This window comes from Mustela nivalis (assembly GCF_964662115.1).
Source record: "Mustela nivalis genome assembly, chromosome: 2".
Classification (NCBI taxonomy): domain Eukaryota; kingdom Metazoa; phylum Chordata; class Mammalia; order Carnivora; family Mustelidae; genus Mustela; species Mustela nivalis.
Genome location: NC_139021.1, coordinates 12956960 through 12979471, shown reverse-complemented (window position 1 = coordinate 12979471; position 22512 = coordinate 12956960). Strand labels below are relative to the sequence as shown.

The 22512-nt window shown below is 53.0% G+C and overlaps 1 long non-coding RNA gene across 9 annotated transcripts in view; it reads left to right on the top strand.

Annotated features, from left to right (window-relative positions):
* The window catches only part of LOC309859192, a 223321-nt gene that overhangs the window by 55121 nt on the left and 145688 nt on the right, over positions 1–22512 (top strand). For all 9 annotated transcript variants that reach the window (XR_014308591.1, XR_014308592.1, XR_014308593.1 and 6 more), the window contains exon 2: positions 14881–15227. This is a non-coding gene — a long non-coding RNA (uncharacterized lncRNA). The remainder of the gene's footprint in view (positions 1–14880; positions 15228–22512) is intronic.

Genomic DNA, 22512 nt, shown 5'->3' with positions numbered 1-22512 from the left:
ATTTCTCAATAATTCACTTTTTTCTTATTATAAAATAATATTTGTTTAACAGAAAATTGTATTTTGCCCTTATTATGAACAAGGCAACTGTCCCAAGTCCTTTGCAGATAGTTCCACATGGAATTTAATCCCGTCACGGTCCCTGAGAGGGTGCGAAGGCAGATGTTAGGTGTCCAGGGTGCAGGGTGCTGTTTGCAGGGTGAAGACCGACCCAGGGCATGGCTGGAGGGTCTGGGGCTTTCTCCGCTCTGGAAAGGGGAGAGTGGAAAATGTTAGTTGCATGTCTGGGAAGATGCGCACTGAGGATTTAGATCCTGGACATAGATACACAGTTTCATTGTACAGGAGCATCAAAGTTTGTTTAATGATCTCCCTTTATAACATCCTTTTTAATGGCGATGCCTGTGTACTTCTGCACCCTGGTCCTCTTTTCTCTACACATAGTTCTCAATTTTAGTGCCAACTTTTTTTTTTTTTTTAAGATTTTATTTACTTATTTGCCAGAAAGAGAGAGCACAGAGGAAATGACAGGCAGAGAGAAAGAAGCAGGCTCCCGTTGAGCAGAGAGCCCGATGTGGGACTTGATCCCAGGACCCTGAGACCATGACCTGAGCTGAAGGCAGAGGCTTAACCTTTTGAGCCACCCCAGGCTCTTTACTTTTGAGAAGTTTACTAAGTTTTGAGAATGACTTAAAACTCCCATAGACACCCTCCCGCCGCAGGCACCACTGTGTCCTCCGTGCAGAGGGAGTTGTTTCTGATGGACTGAGGTTGGTAAACAGCAGCTTAGGGCAGTGTTGGTGGCAGGGATGCCTGTGACCAGAGGTCTGGGGGCCGGGTTCAGGATGGGGTCCAGTGAAGGAGCCAACAGTTTGCATGTTACATATTCACTATCAATTATTTAAGCTGTCATTAGCAAACCATGAAGCTGACATTCTTCTGTCTTATTAAACAACAGAATGGTGCTAATGCTATCATGTATTAATCATTTAAGTTTCATTATTTAGTATTTAGCTTTGTAGTGTTTGGCTAACACCAAAAGTTGGAGGGACAGAGATGCAAGACTCTGCTAACCATCTTCCATCACGGTTTTCTTCTTCCTGTTTTCCCGAGAGCCTGAGGATTTGTTTGCATGTACCGTTCTCTGCAGCTCCATGACTTGAACTTTGAGGACGTGTGTCAAATTTTACCTGGTAATAGAAAGCCACAGTGGATAGCCATACTGGCTTGACTGACATACTCTCCTCCCCCAAATCTGTGTCTCCTGGGACCTCAGAATGTGGCTTTGTGGGGACCTGGGGTCTTTGCAGATGCAGTTAGTTCAAATGAGGTCATCGTGGATTAGGGTGCACCCTCAGTCCGATGAGTGTGTGCTTAGGAGAGGAGAGACAAGGGCATAGAGGGAAAAGCTCTGGAGAGACACAGGGAAGAGGCAATGGGCCGCAGTGCAGAGACTCTAGTGGTGGAGCTGCGAGCCAACGAAGGGCAAGCAGAGCAGAGAACCTCCAGGGGCAAGGGCCAGGCAGAGTAGGCTTCCTAAGACAGTTGCCTCACAGAGCCAGCCTCCCTTGGAGGGAGAACGTGGGCGGGAGAAAGAGCCCACTCCTCTCTGTAAGTGTAGGCGCTTTGTCAACAGTGCGGAGTGCAGGGAAATGACCTGTGCTGTGAGACCGGGACTCCCAGTCTGCATGCCTTGGCCCAAGCAAACATCCTCTTCAAGCCAGAGGAACCCCCTCTCCGCCTTGCTTGCTGTGTGACCTTGAGAAGGCAGCTGAAAGTCCCTGGACCTCAGTGGTGTCCTGACTTGGAATAGGTGAACCTGTTTTGGGTGATGGTGAGGATTAAACATGATGATGCGCGCAGAGCCCCTGTGCCTGGTTGCTGCCCCAGAATGTTAGTGGCTTATTGTTTGCCAAAGACATAGGCAGTGTTGCTGCCTGCGCCCCCATTTCCTGTTAACCCTGTAATGGCCATGTCCTATCCCCCCCCAGAACTCTCCCTCTGTCCAGTAGCCCAGAAGGGCTGGAAGCCCACCCGAGTGAAGCTGAAATCTTTCCTGTTCTCTTCCATTCATTTCACATCCCCACGTAGGCGGGTTGAGTAACCCTGCTCTGTCTACCCTCCCCACAAGGAAGAAAAGGCAGGAGAGAAAGCAGGAATGTGACATGCAGAGGAATGGTTATTGCTGGAAGGGGGCTGGGCCAGCGCACCCCAGGAGGTGTGTGTTGGAAATTGACATGCATCGACATTGTAGCCTAGTGTGAGTGCCAGACGAGCTTCTGTGGATTGGATGCCCAGGAATGTTCCCAGGAATGGCAGACCTAAGGGGGTTGGGAGCAGCGATATGAAAACGGGTATAATGAAATACTTTCAGGAGGAAGGGGAACCCCTCCCTCACCCCGCCCCCCAGTGTCACATCACCTTTGTGTTTGGTCATGCAAATCATGGGGGTGGAAGAGTTTTGAGGAAACATTGAATTTTAGCCTTTGCCATCTGCACAATAACCCTGTTTCAGAGCTTAGGAAATTGGGTGTCAGAGAGGTTATTTTGGTTCCATGACCCTTTTTCCCAGAGCTGGGGAAGAATGTGCATTCTCCCTTGTCCCTGTACACTTGTCCCTTCTCAGCCCTGGCTCGAGTTCATGGAGGGTGGGAGCAGGTAGATTCCTGTAAGTGCTGCCTAGGCTGCCTGCTGCTTCACACTGTAGCTTGCGGTTTGCAACTAGCTGTGCAGGACTCCTGGTGCCCAGGGTCCCTGACGCTTATCTGTCCCTGGGCAGGAGTCTGTTAGAATCAGGTGTGGTGTGGGACTACCCCTCAGGGAGGGCAGGGTACCTTTCATGCAAAGAAAAGATTAGGATATGGCTTTTTGTTACAGTTATACCTACAGGCAGGACCTGGTCTGGCACCCGAGTAGGACAGCCACAAATTCTAGTGCCAGATGGTGATCAAGAGCAAAACCAAGCAAAACATCCATATTTTTTCCTGATCGTATTAAAAATATATGCTTATTGAAAAATAACCTCAACCACTACAGAAATTTAAAAATAGGAAGTAGCCTTTGTCATCACTATGCTTTGGCAGTGAACGTTAACGCAAGGAGGCAGAAAACCCTGACTTGGAAGCCTCTTCTTGACTCTTCAGTTTCTAAAGGTCTCACATGAGGGAAAAGCCCTCTTCCACGCCCGCCCCCCCTGCACCAAGTGCCATCAGGAGAGTTTGCTGAGACGTTTGGTGAAATTACGTCCAGGGCTATCATTGGTCTGATGTGGGTTCAGTGATATTCTTTGTCCCCATTCCCACCCCTTTGCTTCTGGTCTTCTAGGAATCCAGATTCTGGAGAGCAGAGTGACTAGAAATGCCCGATGCGTTCTCTGCTCTGTTGCCGGCTGCATGGGAGTGAGCTGCTTGCTATGTCCGCCCCGGCTCTTGCTCTCTCCACTTGCTGGTGTTGGCCAGCTCCAGCTGTCCCGCCCAGGCTAGGCAAGGACACGGAGCTGCAGGCATCCAGCCAGGAGTGTCTGCCGTGTCCCAAGACCTGGGCCTGCCTCTGGCCTTGGGTGTGTCCACCCACGGGTTCTAGAGAAAGTCAGGCAAGTTCAGATGGAATACATGTTCCCCCTTGCAGACTCTTGAAATACCCATGACACATACCGTGTTTGCCTTCCATTCATTGACCTGCGGGACCTGAGTGGGCCTCGCCCACTGAATTAGCTGAAGGACGACACTTTCTCATCTTTAACTAATTTGGAAAATGAATAGAAAGGAGACCCCTTTTAATTTCTGGAAGCATAGGGAATATGTTTATCATTCCGCTGCATTCTTGGCTGCTAAGAAATGATGGAGGTTCATGTTCAGGTATTGAGCTGCCAGGGGTGGGTGGGGACGGAGAGTAATGTTAGCTAATATTGATTGAGTGCTCTAATTTGGAAAATGAATAGAAAGGAGACCCCTTTTAATTTCTGGAAGCATAGGGAATATGTTTATCATTCCGCTGCATTCTTGGCTGCTAAGAAATGATGGAGGTTCATGTTCAGGTATTGAGCTGCCAGGGGTGGGTGGGGACGGAGAGTAATGTTAGCTAATATTGATTGAGTGCTCTCTGTGTATGAGGGGTCGCTGTGCACTTTGCGTGGATTGTCTCATTTTATTCCCCCAGCTGTCCTGTGAAGTAAGGACAGTTGTTAATTTCTGAGGGGGAAGGCAGACCATCAGAATGCTAAGTAAGTCTCCTGGGGTACACAGTGGATAATGGGGGCAGAATGCAAACAGAGCCTGGGTTTCCAAAGAGGATATTTCCCTTCCAGAATCTTCTGTGCATCTCTCTGCTCCACTCCGTCTCGGAATTGGTGGTTCGGGGTTGTCCACTTTTCTTTTAGGATCTTTTTGCCGTCTCTCCATTAGAAACAGTCTCCATCATTCTGGCCAAACCATGTAACTAACATAGAAATGCATATCCAGGATGAACCCTCGTGGGGCATCTGCTTGCTGCAGTGTTAGGTCCTGGGAGGTAGAGAATTTAAGGGTGATAGAGTTGCTGTCCTTGGGCTGCTCCCTCACAGATTGTAATGGAGGAAGGTCAAGGCTACATACCAATGTTGGCAGTTTAGTGTGGGGCTGGGGTTATGGAGAGAGGAAGGCCTGCATGCTTTCAGAACATCCCAGGGCCGATTATTGGGTTCCCAGGCAGAGCCATCGGCCAGAGGAGAGGACAGGCTTGGAACTTAAAATTCATATGGAGTCTGTGACTGTGCTCTGGGAGCCCTGGGGGAGGGGCAGCAGTGGGTTCAACTGTGAGCCACAGAAGGATGATGAGAAAATTGGGAAGGCTGCACGGAGGTGGGAAAGGGCTTTGCAGGATGAGTAGAAGTTGAACAGTTGGAGGGACAGCAGGAGCAGAGACCCAGAGGGTGGCCAGCCAGTGGCATGACCAGTGTGGCCAGAGTGCAGAGGGGACTGAAGCTGAGGCTGAAAGCTTCAGAGCTCGGACGGTGGGCTCTTAGTCCCAGTTGGTATTGTTACCCCTGTGTTACTGGTATTGTGGTTTTTGTCACCTATATGCCGGGAAGGGACTGATGTCTACCTGTTGGGCCACTGAGAGATCAAGACGCATGCTGTCTCTGACCTACAAGGCGCTCCATACTGGTAGCTGTGGGCATCACCTTGGCTCTGACTGTAAAGCTGTTGGCTAATCCTACAGGTCTGAGACAGGGGAGTGACATGATTAGACTTGTCTGGCGGCCCTAATCTTCCTGAAAGGAAGGGCCTCTGCTTCCGGTGTGCGTCCAGGCTCAGCGGTGCTCTCCCCTGCACCATCTCTTTGGCCGTGACCCTCCGGGTGCCTGTGCACTTGCAGGAGGGGCAGCAGGGGCGCTGAGCTGTGCCGAGCCTGCCGTGTGCTCTGTGGTAACCGTGAAATCAGGGGACCGGGTTCCGGTCGAGTCTTTGGTCAGTCGGCCACATGACCGTGGAGAGTCACTTGTGGTCCCTGTTTCTCTGAAACTGTTTCTCCGAATCTGTTTCTCCCCCGGTGGGACGGTGGTGGCAGCCAGGCAGGCCACGGAGGCCACAGGCTCTCTGGAACCCATTTCAAGGATCGTAAGACCTGTGGGCGCATATGGCAAGTAGCGAGGACTCAGGACTCTGTTCCTCTCCTCGTCTCCTCTAAACCTCCCTATAGTCTCGGAATTTAGCATGTATGTATTCCTTTTCTGTTTTCCTCTTCTCTGCAACAAAAGGAAGTTCCAGATTCTGCTGGTTCTGGTTCGGTGACTTCTGACAAGTCACCTTGGTGGGCCCTAGCTGCTTGTCTGCCAAAAATGCAGCTGAGGACAACTTCCAAGGATGGGTCGGGACAGCATGAGACCCTGGGTGTCAGGAGCCCTGCCCAGGCTGGCACAGAAGGTGCAGTGAGGGCAGGCCTCAGCCCCTCCTCCTGCCTACCGGCACTTGCTGCTCAGGCCGCAGGCTCATTCCTGGAGCGGGCTTTCTCCAGTGAGTTCTTCTGCATCCCTGTGTCCCTACCACTTGTGGGGCTTGTGGAGTCAACCCCAGCCCAGGCCTACTGACCAGCCTTGCTGTGCGTGGACCTCGGGGGTACTGGAACAAGCCCTTAGGTGATCGTGAGGGCCACTCAGGTGTGAGCCCCCAGCCCAGAGAAACCTTCTGTGCGCCTCCTGCCCTGCAGGCACTCGGTAGGTCTGAGTGATGCACTCTCTCCCTCTTTCTCTCTCTCTGAGACACACACACACACACACACACACACACACACACATACACACACCCCACCGCCACTACCACCACCACCATCGCCACTACCACCACCACTACCACCACCACCACCACGAGTGCTGGAACATTGCCCAGGTCCCACAGAGCTCTGGACTCTTGAGTTCGCTGGTAGGCTTCTTTTCTGGACTGCTATTCTGACACGGTTTTGGTAAATGTTCATTTCTGCTGCTTACTGATTGCCTTTGTTCCCTTTTCTGTCCTCCCTCCCTTCTTTTGCTGTCTTTCTCTAGACAGTGTTCTTGTGGCCCAGAGGCTCTGTGGCTCCTGACCCCCTAATGCTGGTGAGATGGGACATGGCAGGGTGCGCCGTCTGTGTGGGGGGACGGAGGGGGTGAGAGCGGGAGCCTCTGAGCTACCCCATGGGGCTTGCTGGCAGATGGGCAGATGGATTCAGCTCTTTCCCGCCTGGCGAGCCTGGGGTACTGCACCGCAGCGTGGGCTCCCTGTGCCTCGCGCCCAGCCTGTTGGGTCTCTGTTCTGTGGTCTCTTCCTCCTGCCCCACACCGTCCACTTTGGGTTTCATCCGCATCCTGGGGGCAAGGTAGATGGCCCTGGTTTACTTAGAGACATGTGCCTGTGTGGCTTGAAGTAAGACCGGTTTCTGTGAAAGTCAGAAGTGCATTCCAGAGTCACAGCGTGACCTCCACGGAAGCCCAACTAATCCAGGTTTTAAAGAGGAGTTGGAACAAAGGTGGTGATTAAGGGATGTGTGAGCTGTGGGGTGTGGGAAAGGGCAGGGGCAGCAGGGGCGCCTGGTGGGAAGCTCTGTGTTGAGGAATTGAGCGTATGGCCCCAGAATGGGATCCAGATGATAAAGAGAGGTAGGGGCTTGGGGCAGAGATGGACCCCAGGGATGCGTGCGCCCGTGGCTCTGGGCTCTGTTTCCTCCCTTGCTAGCTGTGTGACACTGAGCAAGGGGCTTGCTCTCCACATGTTGCTGTTTCTGTCATTTTGGGATGGGAGTCCTGTCCCTCAGGTTATGATCGTTAATGGGTTTTAAATGGCGAAATTACAAGGGATCTGTTCTGTGATTGGCTGTTGGTAAATGCTGCTTCTCATTTCCTCCTTTATTCGAGCATTAGCCCTTGCTCCTACCCTGAGCATTTTTTTCCCTCTTCCCAACTGACATACCTCTCCGGGCCCATGTGATCGTCGTGGAAACAGCGGCAGTCCCCGTGTGGAGCTCCCTGAGGTCCCAGGGTACGTGGAGTACAGTTTGTTGGTGTCGTCCTTAAGTGGACGGTTTCTCAATGACCCTTTTCTTTAACGAGATGGGAAGCTCTTTGCAGGCAGAGGCACAGGGGAGATCTTGAGCCTCCTACAAAGTTCCTTTCTTGGAGGACATGCGCGCCTTAGAACATCTGTACCCTCAGTCTTCAAGGGCGGGTCCTGCTGCCTCCTTTAGTCATTGTTTGGTGGCTCTGCTCCGGGGGACTTTGCCCCCTTTGTTCCTGGGGATCTGATGGATGTTTGAGTCTTTGCTGACCTTTCCCAGAGGGATTTTGTGAGGGAAGGCAAACAAAAGGAAGTGGGGAAAAAAATACTCCCAAACCTTAAAGGTCTCTCATTTGTGGAAGGAAAGTGTTGGTGATTTTTCTCAGCCCATTTCAGTATCTGAATCACCTTTAAGCTGTAGTGGGAGGTGGAAGGGAGCTGAGTAGGCGGGAGCTTTCTTTCGTTGAGGACCTACTGCGTGAAAGGGTTTGACACCGGCCATCTCTGATTCCCTCTCCCGCTTTGTGAGGCAGGACCCGTGTGGCAGACACGGATGGGGGTTCAGGAAGCTCCAAGTGTCACAGCTGCATAATAAGCTTTGGGTCTGTTTGTCACTTGGTGTAGCCTCCCCTTCCCGGCTCTCTATCTGTCTCTCGTTCTCTCTCTTAAAATGGCTGTTGTTATTCCTTTCTGTTGTGTTCTAGCTAATGACACAGAAGGTCATCGTGAGGGAACCCAGGAACCTGTTATTAGGACGGGGATCCCTGAACGTTTTTGGGGCCTCCGTCCTCGCAGGTCTGTAGGACAGTTTGTGCGAAGCGCCATCTCCACCCGGGCACTGCTCACAGGACTTTCCGGAGTGTTTGTCCTCTCACCTGCGGGTGGGGAGATGTACTCAGGGGTCAGTTGATTTCTGGGGAGACTACCTCCTCATTCCTGCCATGGCAGCCCTGAGGCTGGTGGGGATGATGTTGGGACGCTGGGCCACAGCTGACACTTGCCCACTCCGATGAGGAGCCCCCCGGAGAGGCGTGTGTCATGGGCGATGTGAGCCCCTTCTTACCAGAAGAAAAGCAAGAACTGGAATCTACTGACAGGGCGCTCGGTTGGGGTCTTTCTGGTCAGGTGCTGGCACGGGTATTGTTGATGGCTGGGGAGTCCCTGTTCGTTGACTTTTCCAGCATCTAGCTCCTGCTTCCCTCTCTCTGTCTTCTGGAACCTTCTTACCCTGTCACCCTGCCCCCATCTTTCCCACCACATAACCCTTCTTTGGCATGACAGCCTGGTGGTTAGACAGAAAAGCTCTGGAGGCAGAGGCCATGGGCTCATATCTCAGCCTCATCTCTGACACCCGTCCTCATTTGAAAATGGGTTCATACCTGGGGCACCTGGGTGGCTCAGTGGGTTTAAGCCTCTGCCTTCAGCTCAGGTCATGGTCCTGGGGTCCTGGGATCGAGGCCCACATCGGGCTCTCTGCTCAGCATGGAGCCTGCTCCCCCCGCACCCCTGCCTGCCTCTCTGACTACTTGTCATCTCTGTCAGTCAAATAAATAAAAAAATCTTAAAAAAGAAAGAAAGAAAGGAAGAAAGGAAGAAAATGGGTTCATACCTTACAGGTTGTTGAGGTGACATGACTTACTGTGGCCAGTGCTCTTGAACAAGCCCAAGGGACATGTGGTTCTCACCTGCCCTGGCAAACCTCTGGGCACACTGCCTTCTGCTGACAGCACCCTGCACCTCCCGATTACGTAAGGAGCCACTCCTCTCCCAGGCGCTGTGTGTCCAGCTCACTGCTCACTTGACATTGGCTTCTCATTCTACATTGCCCAGGTCCTAGCTGGGGGACCTTGGGAAAGTCCCTTTACTTCTCAGGACCTCATTTCTCAGCCACTCAGTGAGGGAATTGAAGATTTCTCACGCTCTGATGTGCAGGGACATCTCACGTGTGTTCCAGCCTCTCCTCCTCTGCCCTGGCTCCTGCCACGCCACCATCACAACCTGGACACCACCCAGTGTGCTCAGTGGTGGACAGACATTGTCTGCATGGTCACTTCTCTGGGTCTCTTGGTGTAGCCGGGAAGGTCGCTGAAGGCAGGGATCCTGTCTTTCTTGAGTGACATGATTTCCAGCCCCTAGCATTATTCCAGCCAGCACTTACGGAGCATGTGTGAAGGACCTGAGTGCTGCATGGAACTTCTGGAGCCTGGCTGAACCTGAATGCCAGTGTTTCTGAAGACTGGCTCTAAGCGGGGTCCGTGTGTGAGCAGGGCTCCTGTAGGTAGTGCAGCATCTGCTCCTGGACCGGCTCGTGCTGTGTGGGCTCCCTCGCCTCTCCTGTGTGAGCCCACGGTGTCTGCATGGGGCAGAGGGTCATCAGACTCTTGCCGACACTAGTGAGCAGGGCTGGGCTCACTCGGCCTCTGCCTTGCCAGGCTGGTGGGAATAGCAGCAGTCCCGGTGGGTCGGGCTGTCAGGGGTGAAGCTGCTGCTCTGTGTGAGCCGTGAGCCCACTGTGGGCAGGTGCGTGTGCTGAGTACCGCATCATCTCTCATCCACGTGCGAACCCCAGGACACGCATTGCGGTCCCTTATCTTTATTAAACAGACAAGGAAACACGTTCAAAGAGGTTAAGGGGTGTGCCCATGGCCAGTGACTGACCACAGCATCGTGATTCACACCCGGTTTATTTTGCCCACAAGGCCAACCTCATCCCTTCACAGCCCCCATCCCCTGATTGATGAATCGGGTGAGTGCCATGGGGAGCATGTGCTAGAACGCTTGGGAATTCCAAAGCAGCTGATCCGTGTCTTCCCAGCACACATGGTGGGGAAACTAAAATGAAGCAAAAATAGAGTTTGTCAGCAGGAGGACAGCTGCCACTTTCTCTGGGAACAGATCTTGATTTATCTGCCCAGGTGAGGCAGGCTCCAGCTCTCGGGGCAGCGCAGAGAAAGAATATGAATACGGCCAGGGAAATCGCGGTCTCTCCCTTCATTAGGAAAAGATGGAGTAGACCCCTCGTGTGTGGCACAAGTGTCAAAGAAATCTTGACCTGAGAGAGCAAGTTGGGGGCACTCGGAGTTGGAGAGCTTGTCCGCCGGACCCTCACACCCGGGAGTTGCTCTGTCCTCCCCGATGGCCGGTGCTGTGCCCTGCGGCCAGCGTCACAGCTGCTGCAGTCACCATCTGTTGACGCTCGCTCGCACTGAAATGGACAACGGGACTGATCGCTGGTGCAAGAGCAGAGAGGGAGGAGAGAGAAGTGAGAGAGAGAGAGCGTGCGTGTGAGCACACACCCACGGAGCCTGGGACACCAGCAGCAGAGAGGGACAGCGCGCTGCCAGGCACACCCGGGAGATGCTTCCTCTGGCTCCCGTGGCAGACCGTGCTGCTCTCACATGTGCGTGCCAGGAGCTAGCTGACCTGGCTTTGCGCAGCCCATGCCCGGAACCCCTGTTCGCTGCTCTAGACCAGCCCGGGACGCCAGGAATCTTCTAGTTCCCAGAGCGTCCCTGCGTGCATCCCGTATTTAAGGGTTGCTGGTGTACAAACGCGCTGTCTCAAGTGTAGGGCAGGAAATAGAGGTGGCCTGTCTCTGTTTTTCTTCAAAATGCCCACTGCTGGTGGAACTAGAGAGGGTCAAAAATGAAATGATCTATTTGGGCCAGACAGCCCAGGAGGCAGAGGAGAGAGAGACTCCGCCGAGAGAATGGGGCGGGGGGCTGTGTTTTCTTGTGGGGCAGTTCCAAGCCAGATTCCGTGCCACCAGCCCAGAACGCGTTTATTTGCAGAGTGTTCCCCTCCCTGCCCTCTGGGGGCAGGGTCAGCTGGAAGGCAGCGGGCCGTGAACCTACGGAGGGGCAGGGAAAGCTGGCAGGTGCCGATTCCCAGGCCTTGAGGATTGTTCCGGAGCCTGCGGCATGCCAGAAGCTTACTTTCACAGGACGGATTAAAAAAACGTTAACCAACTTTTCATTGAGGTGTGACGTGCACTAGAAAGCCCATATAGCCTGAGTATATGCACGGCTTGGTAAGTGTTCCCAAACCGTGGGTGGGTGTGTAGCCAGCACCTGTGTGAATGGAAGGTCACGAGCGTATCAGGAGCCACACCCGACACCTTCCAGTCACTAACTGTCCCTTCCACCTCACTCAGGATCTCCTTGTCCTGACTTCTCAGAGCACAGGTTTGTTTAGCCTGCTTATGTGTTTACTTTTATTTATTTATTTATTTATTTATTGAAGATTATTTATTTCGGGCTCCTAGGTGGCTCAGTCCATTAGGTGTCTTTCTCCAGCTCAGGTCATGATGATCCCGAGGTCCTGGGATCAAGCCCCACATCGGGCTTCCTGCTCAGTGGGGAGCCTGCTTCTCCCTCGGACCCTCCACCTGTTTGAGCACTCCCTCTTTCTCTGTCTCTCTCGTTCTCTCTCTCAAATAAATAAAGTCTTTAAAAAAAAGAACTATTTATTTATTTGGAAGAGACAGAGCGAGCAGAGAGGAGAGGGAGACAAGCGGACCCCCTGCTGAGCGGGGAGCCTGATGTGAGGCTCAGTCCCAGGACCCTGGGATCATGACCTGAGCTAAAACCTGGAGTCTCGTGCTCAGCTGACTAAGCACCCCCCCTACCCCCGCGTCCCCCCGTGTGTGTTTCTGAAGACCATTCTGTTGGTGGGCTTTTGAGTAGTTGCCGTGAACATCCCAAGACATACCTTTCAGTGAACGGGTGCACATTTCTGTGAACTTACATGTAGGCGTGGAACTGGGTGCATGTTCGTTCAGTTCTAGTGGATGATGCCCAACAGTTTCCCAGCGTGGTCACGGGTGTTTCTTCCCATCGTCTGTCCGACAGCTTGTGCGAGAATTCCAGTGCCAACTAAGAAGCTGGTCCTGGGTACTGACCATCTTTTTTATTTTGGCCAATCTGTTAGGGAAAGCAAAGGCCTAGAAAGGAATCAACATAGCAGAGGAAGTGAAAATGCTCCCCAAGATGGGGGAGCCTCCTGCAGGGGGGTGGTCTGCTGCCTGGCTGCAGGGATACCCAGCAGACCGTGTGATAATTCTTCCCCACGTGACAGAGCTTTAAGGTACCTGATCCCACAAAACAGACGTGGCTCCCGTGGGCCTCTGCCGATATTTAGCAGACCGTGTCCCTCCTCCTCTCCCCTAGCCATTGACTGGGGCTGATACTGCAAGTCACTGCCTGCTCCTGCTGGAAGCAGCCCCTCTCGGCCCACAGGAGTCTGGGCCCGACATGCCGGTGCCCTGCTGCTCCTGGCTGCTGCGTGGGCCTCCAGCTCTCGGTGCTGGTTGCTGTCAGAGCTGAGGAGCGTGAGGTGTCCCTGGACAGGCCGTGCTTGACTTGCAGGAGGCCTCATCCATTTACAGCGTGAAACAGTGGCTAACTGTGCTCCTAATAGGTGCCCAGCCACACGCTGAGGGCTTTATGATGATGACTTCCCGCCATCTGCCTAGTTCTGAGAAGTAGGTAGGTGTGATTTGTCCCCACCTTACAGATAAGAAAACTAAAGGCTACAACCATTTTCTCTGAGTATCATAGCTACTGGATGTCTTAGTTCGATGGCAAACGTTGATGTTTTAACCACTACCCTGTATTTCTCTCATGGAGGCTGATGTTTGGATACTTAAACTTCCTTTTGAACTTAAACTTCCTTTCTCTTGGGTCTAAAGGCTATATCAGGGGGGTTTCAGTGGGACCAGGGGAGCTCACCCTGTGACCCACTCTGGCCACTGAAGAACACTTAGGGATAATGGCCCTCCAAGAGATGTCCACACCCTGGTCCCCTGGACCCTGTGAATATGATCCTTACCTTTTGGGAGGGACTGTGTTATCTTGGGTCATCTGTGTGGGGCTGGTGTAATCCTAGGGGTCCTTGAAAGTGGAGGAGGGAAGCTGAAGAGTCAGAGAAGGAGGTTCACTGGGGGAAGCAGGGTCAGAGAGATGTCATGTTGCCGTGTTTGAAGAGCGAGGAAGGAAGCCGTATGCGGAGGCTCCCGAGAGCCGCCTCTGGAAGGTGGAAAAGGCAAGGAAACTGAGCCTCCAGAAGAAACATCTCTGCCCACCCCCTTGCTTTTGCCTTGCTGAGACCCGTGTTAGGCTTCCGACCTCCTAAAGTGTAAGGTGATGAATTCGTGTTGTGCTGTGCTGCTGAGTGTTTGAAGTTACCGCAGGAACAGGCCAGTTGCTTGAGATGACCATTGGTGTCATGGCCAAGCTCATGGGCTTTGGAGCGGGCTGCCTGCCTCCCAACCCCTGACGTATGAGCTTTCCAGGTGTGGGACTTGGGGGCAATTTGCTTAACCCTGTGGGCCTCCGGTTTCTCATCTCTCAAACTGGGTAGGGATGGTCTCTAACCTGCGAGGTTGCTGGAGGATTAGATGAGGATTGTTATGCTCCTGAAATGCCTGGTGATAGTTTTAGCTACAGTCGCTCGAGGGAGGCATCCTCACTGGTCCCACAGGACTGGGGGGCACACCGGCTCCACTCTTAGCAGCAAGGTAGCTGTCTGTGCCTCTGCTTCCTTATCTGGAAAATAGAGGCAGGAGTCCCAGGGTGGTTGGGGGATTGTATCGGCTAGTGGGCCGGAGCTTTCAGCCGGGTGAGCGATAGGCCGTCCACACGGGGCAGCTGTTGTTATCTTTGGGTGGCTGGTGACTGCTGAGCCTCGGGCCCTCTGCATCGTGCACCCATGTGTTTCCTCGGTTAATCTGGAGAATAATTGAAGGGCGCTGGGGAGGCAGAAGGGTCCCTGCATGCCTCGAACAGTCCCGGGTACCGAGCAGGTGCTCCCTGATGGCTGCAGACATGAATACAGAAAGAAGACCCTAGCCCTGCCCTGGGGAACACCCTCAGGGTGTCTGCCCTGCCCTCGCTGTGCAGGACAAGGCCTGGAGAGATGCCAGAGCTTTGTGGTTGTCTTTAAAAAGAAACAAAACGAAGAACTACTTCCTACCAGCTGACCCCATACCCCCTCAGCTCACTGCCAGGACCTCTCAGCCCTGCGGAGGAGCTTGGGCTGCGTGTCCGGCTGACACCCTAAGCTAGCCACTTACCCCTTCTTGAACCTTTGCTCCTCATCTTTATAACAGACAGACCTCTCAGGGTCGTTCTGGGGAACCCCAAGCTGTAGAAAGTTCCGGATCTGAGAGGTCTTCGGTGCTTGTGCAAAGTGACTCTCCCCTGAAGGCTCCCCAATTTCCTGCCACACCTCTGTTTGGGTATCAGAGCCGCAGGGCATTATTTTTAGTGAGTTCCCTTCTAAGTAGGTTAGGATCGAATAGAAGGAAGGAAGAATAATACGACTGCTGCTCTGGGTCCGTGATTGTAACAGACTGATTTTCTTCTTCCATCCCCAGGCCTGATCTTTGGACCAGAAAGGAATGAAAAAGTTGCCCCTTACGATGGCTGTGCCTTGTCAGTTGCTTGAAGCTGCATTCAGGGATTTCCTGAGCCTTATGGATTTACAGTGACCTTCAGCTGCCCGAGAATGACGGCGGAGGAAGCATGGTCTGGAATCACACGCACCGGGCACACGTTTGGATGTTAATGGCCGTTTTCAGGAAGACCATGGCTGAGTGCCTGGCAGATCCCCCTATGGGGGACAGAGGACCGCGGCTTCCTGTGATGCCTGGGATCTCTGCCCTGTGTCTGCGTACGCGTCGGCTTGGGTCGCGACCAGCCTCACTGAGGGCTCCTGTGAAACGTAAGGCCCATCTCCTCCTCGTGCTCCTGTGCGTTCTGTCAGGTGCCCACCTGGGCTTTCAGGGACTCTGGCCTGGCTGGGGCGAGAGGAGTCACAGTGACGGAGCCGCTTCCCAGGGGGCCATGGCAGTTACTGACCTCCGTCCGGGTGTCTGCTGGATGCTGGGTACGTGGGGAGACAGCAGGAGACGGAAAGGAGCCTTCCAGCAGCCACCCCGGGTCCCCGTGCTGATGTGCGTTGTCGTGCCGGTCAGCATTCCCTGACGGCCGGGCTCCTGGGCCCGTCTCTGGGCACCAGACCACACGTGCCTTGAAGGCGGGGGTCTGGAAGACAGAGGATAGTGTGTCCTGTTGCAGCAAGGGCATAAAGGCATGATGGTGAGTGAGTGAAGACATTGAGAATAAATAGGGCAAGTGTGCGTGGCTCTGTGCTTAGAGCGAGAAACACACTGTTGGAGTCATCAGGCTGCCCGTGGAGCCAGAAGGCCTGGGTTGGGTGCTCTGCCCTGTACCTGCCGTGCGACTCCGGCCAGGTGACTGCTGCATGCCTTTCCCTTTCTCTCTTCAGTAGAGGTGATGTGTCATCATTCTTTGCAGGGCTGGTATCAAGGGTCACAGAATAGATGCTTGTGTTTGGCACACAGCAGACCCTGGCATGTGGCAGTGTCACTGTGGCTTGGGGAAAGGCTTCTGGAGTGCGTGGGTATTGTGTGGGCCGCGAACGAGTCAGGTGGGCCGTGCTGGCCTTCACACTGGGTGTGGCTGGTTGGCATGGACGGTTGATCACAGATCACAGGCCCTGGAGCCCTTGCGAGGGCTGAGTGGCAAGACAATAGCAGGCAAGGGAGAGGAGCCTTGTGTCCCTGTGAGGGAAGGAGCAGCTAGACTTGAACTTGGCCACAAGGGCCTGTGGCAGTTCTGCAGTTGGCAAGCAGAAGGACTGGCTCCCCACCCCCACCACCCCTGTCCCAACTTGGCAGCTATGACATCGGTGACAGAGAGATGTTGCCTTAGCACGGGGCTCCCCATAGGACAATGGCAGCTCAAACTACCCACGTCCCGGTACAGGTCACCTGGAACCACCTGGCAGGTGGCTGCCGAGACCACAGTGAAGTGGGGCCTGGGGTTTGATCCTGCCTGAGTTTGCAGTTCCACTCTTGCCCAGTGGCACTTTGCAGCGAGGCTTTCCCCAATCTCCTGGTGGTAATACTGTCCCTCTAGTCTCTCCCCACAGGTTTAAGTCAGAGCTGTTCCAGATGTGATGCGGTGTTCAGACACAGGTTGTCTGATTGCGTCCTTCCCCCCCACCCTGGAAAGCTGCCTCTCTGAGGTCAGGAAATGGGTTTGTCTTGCCCTGGAGGCATGTTATTTATTGTATCTCGCTTGATCAGATCACAGGGTGACTCTCAGTGGTTTTATTTCGGTGTTCCTGAAGAGGTCAGACAGAAGGGAAGCACTCTCTTTTTGAGCATCTGTATAACTTCATCAGCCAACGGTCCTGCTGAGGGGCAGTGCTGTGCGCACTGCGCAGCTGAGAGCTGGGAGGTTTGGTGGGGCTGCAGAACTCACCCGACGTTCCTTATCCAAGAGAACACTGAGCAGGAAGCCAGGAGCTGCCTGACGCTTTATGCTGAATCACGCCAGTTCAGCAGAAGAGAAAAGGCTATTCCTTTGAGGTCTTTAGAAGGACATGTGTGTGTGTGTGCATGTGTGTGTGTGCACGCACATGTGTGAGTGCACGCACGCGCACGCATGTGTGTGTACCACTGCCTGCTGAGGAATGCTCCTGGGCTTCTCAGCACTGGGTACCCTCTTTATCCTCCAGGAGAGACAGACTTTCAGGAAGAACTCACTCCTGTGTGAGGAGGCAGGATGAAGGGAGGCTGGGATTGCGGTCCAGCCCCTGGAAGCCTACAGCCCGTGAGGAGCCTGTGCCCGTGGGTAGGTGGGGATTTGCAGCCCCCTGTGATGGGTGTGCTGCCCACCGTACTAGGGCCAAACACGATGGGGAGAGGACTCCTCTGAGGGGGCTGGTGAAGGTCTGGGAGCACTCTGAGGACGGGGAGGCTTGGCCGGGCTTGCAGGGGTGATCAGGCCAGTCCTGGGGACCCAAGGGCCTCCGCTGGAAGAGTGGGTTGGGACCACTGAGGCACAGCGCTGCCCCAGGCCTCTTGCCCCTCTTGCTCTTTTCCCTGCCCCTCCCGCTGTGGCAGCTGTGCCCCCACTTATCCCATGACCCAGAACCCCGCTTCTCTTTTTATCGGTTGCTCCCCAGAACAAACCCATTGTGGTGGTCTGGGTTCTCTCCTGCTCCTCCCGGGAGGATAAGGGTGGGCTCTGCATCAGAAGACACGGAATGGTCCTGGTCAGGAATAATACTCTGCTGGGTCCCTCCTTTCTGGCCGCCGAGTCCCTGCCCCACACCTGCAGGCTTGTACCCTATGGACAGTGACAGAGAAATGACCACCATTTCTTAAGCCAAACATGTGGCCGACACTATTCCTTTCTAAGGCCAGAACACACCTGTGGGGTAAGCACGGTTAGTCTGGTGGTCTCCTCTTGATGTAGCTGGAGCACAGAAAGGCAGAGCAGGTCCCCCTGAGCACAATGCAGGATTTGAACAGTTCTCTTGGAAGCCAAAGCCACGAGGCCTCCCTGCCTGGAGCTGAGGGACCCATTTCTGCTTCCTTCTTGGTCCCTGGTGACGACGGTGTGATCTCGGGCAGGTTACCTCTCTACTCTGGGCCTTCATATCCCTGACTGGTAGGGAAACCGCCTGCTTTCTACGTCTGGACACTTGAGAGTGAAAGCTGCGTGCTAACACTTGGTCTGGGACGGCAGGTGCTAACTGTTGGTGCTAGGCGGACTAGACCCAGTGTTCCTTAGACTTATCAGTTAGATGGTGGACAGTGCTGCTGGTCCTGCTGGTGCTGGTCCCGGGCCTGGTGCTGGTTCCACTGCTGGTGCCACTGGTGCTATTTCCTGTGTCTGCAGCAGCCCCTCCATGTCCCCCTTTGTGGCCACATGGGCAGCTTGCATTTCTGCGTCCAGCACATGAGCTTGGCCTCATCTCCTTATCTCACAAGTTCATCTTTATCTGCTTGGAGGAGTCTGTGTCTCATTGAGCTCTGTTACCTCAGACTCTGCTAGTGCAGGCCTGACCCTCTGTTTGTTTGTTCATTTTCACGGGAACCCGTGGTGGTGGACAGTACATACAGTCCTCCTGGGGCTCGGGGTGCAGTGCTGCCGTCCCACCGACACAGACACCCCAAGCCAGCGTTTCTAGAGATGGCTTATTGCCCTAGACCTCCCAACAGGGGAGCCCGGGTCCCCTGGAGACTACACGGGCTAGGCTCTAGGCGGGGTCTGGAGCCCAGGTTTCTCAATGAACAGCCATGGGACTGTGTCGTGGCTGGTGCTTATTAATGTCTGGAAATGTGCCTGCTTAACCTTCCAATCCAGCGAGATGGGTGTGGTGCCTCTTTTCTATATGAAGAAACTGAGGCTCAGAGAGATCCAGAGATCTTCCCAACTTAGCACTTATCTCTGAAGAGAGCAGAGAAGCTGATACCCGCTCTCCAATCTGTTAGCTTTCAGCCTGCCTTTGCCTGCTAGAACATTGGTTTTCAGTGTGCGGGGAGGCACGCAAGGTGCCTGTAGGTTATCGAGGGGCAGGCTGACTTTAAAAAAAAAAAATTGTTTTATATTTACCTTCTCTTGAATTAGGAAAAGATCACAACACAGGAGACTGGTTGTTTGTGCAGCTGTCACAGCTTAGGACTTAGATATTTGAGATAAAAAAAAGAAAAAAGGGGGGTGCCTGGCTGGCTCAGTGGTTTAGGCCTCTGCCTTCAGCTTGGGTCATGATCTCAGGGTCCTGGGATTGAGCCCCGCATAGGGCTCTCTGCTCATCGGGGAGCCTGCTTCCCCCCCTCCCCGCCCTTTGCCTGCCTCTCTGCCTACTTGTGATCTTTCTCTCTCTCTGTCAAATAGATAAATGAAATATTTAAAAAAAAAAAAAAGGCCAATTTTACAAAGATATTGAGGTGACCACAACAAGTAAACACAAGTAAACAGACAGTCCCCTCTGCTGTTTGCGCTTCTTCAGCTGCACGGCTCTGGCCATGTTCCCAGAGAACGTGTCTCTCTGCCCCGGATGCAATGGGTCTGCACCCTGCTTCGTGTCGGAACACGTCTGCGCCCTCGTTCACGGTGATCCTCCTGAAATGCGGAGGATGCACGGGGAAGGGACGATACAGCTCGTTCCGCAGCTAGTGGGGAAACAGAATCGCAGAACCATAACACTTTGTGAACCTGTAATTCTGCTCGAATTAACGGCGGCCCCTGATCGTGTCATAGGCAACATATTGCATTTATTGAGCACCCCCAATAAATGGGGGTTTTCCTGTCACCTCCTCGATCACCGTCTGAGGTCGAATTCTGAAATAGTAAATATTCCGCCTATGAAGTCAAGTGGTGACTCATTCACTCATTCTTTTTCACTCATTTCTCCTTGGTAAATAGGGGATAATGTTACCTAGCCCATGGGTTCCTTGTGAGAATTACATAAGAGAATATATTGAAGGGCTTAATTCGGGGCCTGACATGTCATAAGCACTCAGGGAATACCAGCTATGTTTAAATAAAGTGTTGAAATGGAATTAGAAGACCAGAACTTGTAGGCATACAGAAATAAAGAGCACTGAGCTTGAACGAGTTACTAAAATTTAGCACGAAATTCTGCTCTTTCTAGTTAGCCCAACACACTGGGTAGGTTATATTTGTCTGTGTATGTCAAGGGTTGGCAGACTTTTCTGTGAAGGGCTGGGTAGTAAATGTTTTTGGTTTTTTAGGACACAGAGTTCTGTCACCATTAGTCAGTTCTGCCTCTGTGTCTGGAAAGCAGGCGTAGCCAGTAGGTAAATAAACGGGCATGGCTGTGTTCCAATAAAACTTTATTTATAAGAACCGACCGTAGGCCGTAGTTTGTACTTCGGTCTCAATGAGGGAAACCTGTCTGCTGTTGAAAAAGAACAATTTCTGGATTATGAATATTGAGAAAAATTTGTTACAAATGTAGTCTCTCTCTCTCTCTCTCTCTCTTTTTTTTTTTTAGATTTTATTTTTAAGTAATCTCTACACCCAACGTGTTGGGCTTACAAAGTCAAGTCAAGATCAAGATCTGAGCCCCAGGAGGTGGTCTTTATAGGAAGCTTGTTAGACAGTGTAGGGACAGTGATTTTGTTGGGGTTATATGGAAAATGCAGAAGACCTTGACATGGCTAGTTCTTTTACCATGTATTTGGCAAACATTTATTGAGGCCTTGCTATGTCTCCACCTTTGATGTTGATCCCTAATGGATCCTAAAGGTGCATGCATTTTGTCAGTGGGACTGTGTTAGCAAGGGGTCATCTCAGCAGTGCTGCAGGGAGGTCAGCTTAGATCCTTTTTTGGTGTCCTTTGCAATCTCCAGTTCCTGAATTACGCACAAGCCTTAATGCTAATTTAAGTGGCCTGCCTGAGCTCCAAGCACTAGCTACTGAGCAGCCTACCTCGCAGTGGGGGCTCCAGGATGAGGAGGGAGTGTCAGATGAGATCCTTGAGCTCTTAGCGTGATATCTGCAATTACTGGAAGAATGTGGTCTTTAGAGCAGAACACAACCAGGTTTTGAAGCTTTACTGTTCCATAGCTGTGTGATCTAGCTCTGGTTCCTAAACCTCTCTGAACCTCACTTTCTTTATCTGCAAAGTGGGAACCATGGCACTGCTGAGTCTCTAGTTCTTAACTCAGTGTGGTCAGCTAGTGATTCCTCTCTAAATGTTAGTTCCTCCCTGTGGGGGCCTGGTGGCTACTGGCCTCACCTGTCCTTTATCCCAGGAAACTGGGTCCTGGCTTTTTAAGCTGGAGCCTGTGGATGTAAGGATTTCAGCTCCGTCTCCCTGGTGAGTGTTGGGGGTAAGAAGGCTTGAGAAAACACTGGCCTGAGGAATTCCGAAGTTAATGAAGGGAGCGGATTCCAGAGGGTCTCTGCTTGACCTCCCACACTTTCCCCAACCCCCTGTCATCCCTGAGCAAGTTTAGAGGCAATCAAAGGATTGTAGCAGCGCCATAAAATAGCTCTCACATGATGGGGCACGACTGTGGCCTTGGACACGGGGAGTCTGGGCCAGGGTGCTTGACTTTGAGTCTCTTCCCTGTGGTGCCTGGTTAACCTGAGAAGGGCACTGGAGCCACCAGGGTGGGCAAGGCAGGCCATCATGGGAGAAGGAGAGCATATTTGAAAAATTTGAGGGGATAATTCTCAGCTATAAAGATGGGGAGAGGGACTAAGGGCCTGTGTGAGAAATTTGAAAGACCTAGATGACTTTATTTATTTATTTTTTAAGGATTTTATTTATGTGTTTGACAGAGGGAGAAAGCAGAAGCAGGGGGAGAGGCAGGCAGAGGCAGAGAGAGAAGCAGGCTTCCTGCCAAGGAAGGAGCCAGATGTGGACTCGATCTCAGGACCCCAAGATCATGACCTGAGCCAAAGGCAGATGCTTAACCACCTGAGCCACCCAGGCGCCCTGACTCAGGTGCCTTTAAAAAAAGAAAGGAAGGAAGGAAGGAAGGAAGAAATAAAGAAAGAAAGAGCGAGCAAGCAAGCTAGCTTTTGCCATGATTCTGACTTCAGGACCCAAGAGGTGCATTCAGCCAGGACTAAGTGGATGAAGGGGGTGGGTCCCTGTTGCCTGATACAGTTTCCAGATGCATTCTCTGTTTCCGGCTAGTGGAAACTTCAGGGGAAAGGCTTCGGAACCCAGAATGGGGCCGGGGAATTGCTGTCATTGAAGGGCCACAGTGGCTGGGGCTGGTCTGTGCCCAGCTCCATCAGTGTCTGCGGGCCCCGGGACTCAGGGTGGCGGGTGCGGAGCTGCCAGGAGCTGCGTGGCATCTGCTCCAGTTTCCCTGGCTGCTCTCTGGGAAGTGGGTTATTTCCTCTGGTAGGTGGGGGCTGGGAAGGCTTTGTCCCCTTCCTTTGTCTGCTCAAATTGCCTGGTTTTGCAGGACAGCGGCTAGGCTAGGGGTGGGGGTCTTTCCCTATTATCTATGTGTCTGCCCTATCTGCCGCCATCTATGACTCCCCACAGGGTGGGGCTTCTGGGGAGAGGGGGTCAGCTCTACCTGATTACTAGGAACTGCCCTGACCCTTCCCTCCCCCATGGAGGCTTATCTGGCTCCAACCAGAGCAGCTGCTCTGGTGAGCTTTCTGAGTCCCTCAGAAGTAGGGACAGGGTTTAGCAG